The following is a 4697-nucleotide window of genomic DNA, read 5'->3' on the forward strand; positions in this document are numbered from 1 at the left end:
TCAGCCTGTCATGTCTGTACATGTTAACAAAGATCTGACTATACTTCGTTTTCCAGCTCTTCATCCATGGCTCTGCAGGTGATGGTGACGCAAGTGAATCTCGAAATAAAGGCAAAATCCTGCAGCTGCTGGAAATCTGAAATAAACACAGAGAATGCTGGAGAAACTCAGCAGATCTGCTTAAATGTTAGCAAGAGTTTCTGACTCAATCATCCTTTCAGGTTCAGACTCCCACCACTGTCTGGGTGAAAGAAATTCTCTTCAACTCTCCCCTTAGTCTTCTACCTTTTAAATCTGTCTCTCTTCTTTATTGACCTGTCCAGCCCAGGCAGCATCCTGGTAAAATCCCCTCGTGCAATCACACCCTTCCTATAATGTGGTGACCTGAATGTATGCAGTACTCCAGTTGTGACCTGACCAATATTTTATACAATTCCAGCAGAACCTCCCTGCTCTGGTCTTCTGTGCCTCAGCTAATAGAGGTAAGTATTCCATTTGCCTTTTTAACCACTTCATTTACCTGCCCTGCTGGTAACCTCTTGACTTATTAGTCTTCCCCGAGTATATTATGTCCCACTTTTTCCAGGCTGGATTCCATTTGTCACTGCTCTGCCCATCTGACTAATCTGCTGATATCCCCTTTCAGTTTATGGCTATATTCCTCGCTATTACCTCCCAACATTTATGTTATCTGTGAACATCTTGATCATACGTGCTACATTTCAGTCTGAAACATTAACGTACACTAAAAACAGCAGGGACCCAGCAGCAAGCCCTGCAAAACCCCACTGGAAACCTCCCTATACCACCACTCTCACTTTCTGCCTCAGTCACTTTGCTTTGGATCCCATGGGCTCTTACTTTCTTCATCAGTTTGCCATGAGGAACCTTATCACAAGCCTTGGCATAGTCCATGTAGGCCACATCAAATTCATGACCCTTATTGATACTGCTGGCTAATCTCCTTACCACATTCAATCAAATCTGTTAAACATGACCCTGCCTTAACAAATCCATGCTACCCTAATTAATCCGTGTCTCTTCAAGGGTAAATATATTCTGTGCCTCAGAATTCTTTCTAATAACTTCCCCATCGCTCAGGTTAGACTGACTGGTCTGAAATTTCCTAGGTCTATCCCTCCCACCCTTTTTTAATAATGGACAATGGCAGTAGTGCTCCAGCCGTCTGGTACCTTATTTGTGGCCAAAGAGGATTTGAAGACCACTGCCAGGTCTCCTGTTATCTCCCCCCTTGTCTCCTTCATCAGCTTGGAATACATCTTATCTGGGCCTGTTCGGAGGAAGGGTCATGGAACCTGAAACGTTAACTCTGATTTCTCTTCACAGATGCTGCCAGACCTGCTGAGCTTTTCCAGCAACTTCTGTTTTTGTTCCTGATTTACAGCATCCGCAATTCTTTTGGTTTTTAATTCTGTGCTCTTCGTCCCATCCTTTGTGTTTACAGGAGCGTATTTGCCCTGTACTCTGGCACTTTCTTCCTTCAATGTCTCACACTGCTCTGACACTGTTTTATCAGTAACTGCTCCCAGTCAACTTGAGCCAAGTCATGTCTTTTTTTTAGTAAACTAGCCTTTCCCCATTTTAGAACTTTTATTCCTAGCTCATCCTGATCCTTTCCCATGACTATCCTATATCTAACTGAGTTATGGTCAATAGTCGAAAATGCTCCTTCACTGAAATGCCTGCCATCTGCCTGGCTACATTTTGAAGTATTAGGTTTTGAATTTGCTTCTCTCTTTTTTGGCTAAAAGAACTGTCCGATGCAATTTAAGAATTTTGCTCCCTCCTTACCTTGGACACCTAACTACCCAAAAATTAACTGGGGGATCATTTTAAATCCCATATTACTGCCTTCCTGCCTGAACACCTCTCTAAAATGTGATTCCATATTTGATCCTCAATCTCTTCCTGAGTATGAGGGTCTATAGTACGCACCTGACAGCGTTTGCCTCTTTTGTCTTTATTACTTTGACCCATTTGGCCTCATTCAATGATCCTTTCAAGATATACCACTCCTTACTGCTCGAATTGATTCATCATTATTGCAAGCCCCCTGGTCTTCTCCTCATTCTCTATTTTGTATGAACACCCTATAACCAGGAATGTTGAGCTGCCAGTCCCGCCCATCTTCCAGCTAGCTCTTTGTTATAGGAATACAGGAGATAGGTATCTGTGCCCTTAAGTTCATCCTGCCTTCTTCCTCAGACTTAACAAAACTCACCTGTTTTATCCAGCCTTTATTTCCTTACCTGGTCTGGTCTACATGTGACTCCAGAAACCAGCAATGGGGGTGAGTCTTCATTGCCCTTTGCTTAACAAGTCACTCAGTTTAAGTGCAGTTATCGCTGGACAACAAATGCTGGCCTTGTCAATGATGCCACATCCCATTAAAGTATAAATTTTAAAGTAGTCCTGCAATGATGCCTTGGGTCTCAGATGATTGCCCTCAAACAACTACAATCCTTTCCCTTTGAGCGAGGTATGGCTCCAACCAGCAGAGTTTTCCTCTGTTTTCTACTGACTTCAATTTGTTTGACTTCTTAACACACAGTTGACCAAAAGTTCTGACCGTGTAAGCACATGTTACAAAGGTAAACAATTAGTTCATATCTCCCAGACTTGAAGGGAATGCAGCAAGGTGAAGTTTGAAGGTCACTGAATGAAATAATTCCATTGAGCATTCTTTTTTATACAGTAAAATGGCTGTGAAATTAAAATTGAAATTGGCTGGAACAGATTGTGTACAGATGAGTCGGCAGGTTTGAATGCACAGTGTAATGAAGCTGACAGTCTGTGGACCACCAATACTGGGCAGGTAAAGGAGTTGAAGTTATTGTCACACTGTCAGAGTGATATTACAAATTACTTTGAGTAGAGTAACTGTTGTTCTGTAGGCAAACAATCCCACACAGCAGGCTCCTTAAATGGCAGCTAGGTAACTGTCAATTTGCTTCATTTGAGGGATTGGCTAAGACATTTGTCATTATGGTAGAGGATTGTAAACTAGAGGCAGAATCTCATTTTAAAGTCACCTCCAATAGATATCATTTGTAACAATGTCAAAGTGCTACCAACTAGGTCTGAAAGGTATATATTGTCTTAAATATAAAAGTTGCATTAAATTAATTCTAAAATTAAAACAATGTGTTTTGATGAGGTATATTAGCAATTAGTTCCAAAAATACAGATAATGGCAAGTGAATCAATTACCCACATTTATTTAACCAGTCTTGGAGCTTCTTAAGAGTGAATTTGAAGATGATTTGCATGGTGTTAACAAGACCATCATTTATCATCCATTCCCTTTTGGCTATGAGAGGCTGGTTCTGAGCTGCCTTCTTGAACTGCTGCTGCCTCTGTGATTTAGGTACATCTACAGTGCTACTCGGGACACAGTTCCAGGATTTTGAACCAGTGACAGTGAAGGAGGAGTTAAATAGTTCCAATAAGCCTGGGTGGTGAGTAGTTTGCAGGGGATCCTGCAAAAGGTGGTGCTCACCACATTTCTGCTGCCCTTGTCCTTTAAGGTGGTAGTAGTTGTGGACGTGGGAGATGGTCCTGAAGGAGCCTTGGTGGGATCTCTGCAATGAATCCTGTAGATGATGTGCCATTTCACTGCGGTGCACCAATGGTGAATGTTTACCCTTGTGGTTAAAGAGTCCTGCAAGTCAGTCTGAGCTTGGCAATTCCTGACAGTTTTAGCGGGACGACAGCAATGTGAGTGGAATGAGAGTGAACACAGACCGGTTTGGGTTGGGAATGGTGGAGGCGATTTAACATTGGTGCCTTTCTGTGGGCGATTAACTGTTTCAGCAAATGTGTATAAACATTTCATGTATAAACGGGAATAATAAAAACACAAATCTGTGCAGTTAATCAAGACTGCCAATTGGCAATGATATGAGAAACCTTGCCTCCTTTCAATCTGTGTGACAGTGTGGGACAGGGCTTCTGACTGGCTTACAGCCTGTCACCCTCAGGCGTGTGCAGTTTAAGAGAAGAGTTGCACATTCAACCTGATAATTTATTTTTAGTCTATTTTTCCATTAATGAGCCAACTGGTTTTTTTTAAAGCAGGTTTGTTGTACGCGAACTAGCTGTGAATAAAGTATAACTTGGATTAATTTTCAAGTTTTCTTTTTGTGGCTCATTTCATTTCAAAGGTATACATCAGGAACCTAAAACAAAGTGAGAGGTGGGAGTGTGTGAAAGTAACTTAGTTCCTGAATAGGACTCAGGTCACATGTTTATGGAGCACAAAGAGATAAGGGCCAAAGGATAGTTAACTACATTGAGCAAGTCATCACATCTTGTTCTCAGCTTCTGACTTGCATTTATTGGGCATCGTTCATGGTGTTAGAACTTCGCAAGTACTCTGCAGTGAAAAAGAGTACTTCTCGCAGGGTGGTCACTGTTGGAATACAGACAGTTTACACACAGCATGATCCCACAAAGAAATGATAATGACCAGATAATCAGCTTGGTCAATGATAGGTATTGTCAGGGGCATCAGATAAATCACCTACGCCTGTTCAGAATAGTGGCTACGAGTTCTTTTACATTAACCTGAGAATACAGGCCGGGTCTCAGGTTAACATCTGATCTGAAAGACAGCAACTCCCCCCGCATGGCGCTCCCTCAGCACTGACCCTCCGACAGCGCGGCGCTCCCTCAGC

The sequence above is a fragment of the Rhincodon typus genome, chromosome 8 (genome assembly GCF_021869965.1).
Source record: "Rhincodon typus isolate 14 chromosome 8, sRhiTyp1.1, whole genome shotgun sequence".
In the NCBI taxonomy this organism is placed as follows: domain Eukaryota; kingdom Metazoa; phylum Chordata; class Chondrichthyes; order Orectolobiformes; family Rhincodontidae; genus Rhincodon; species Rhincodon typus.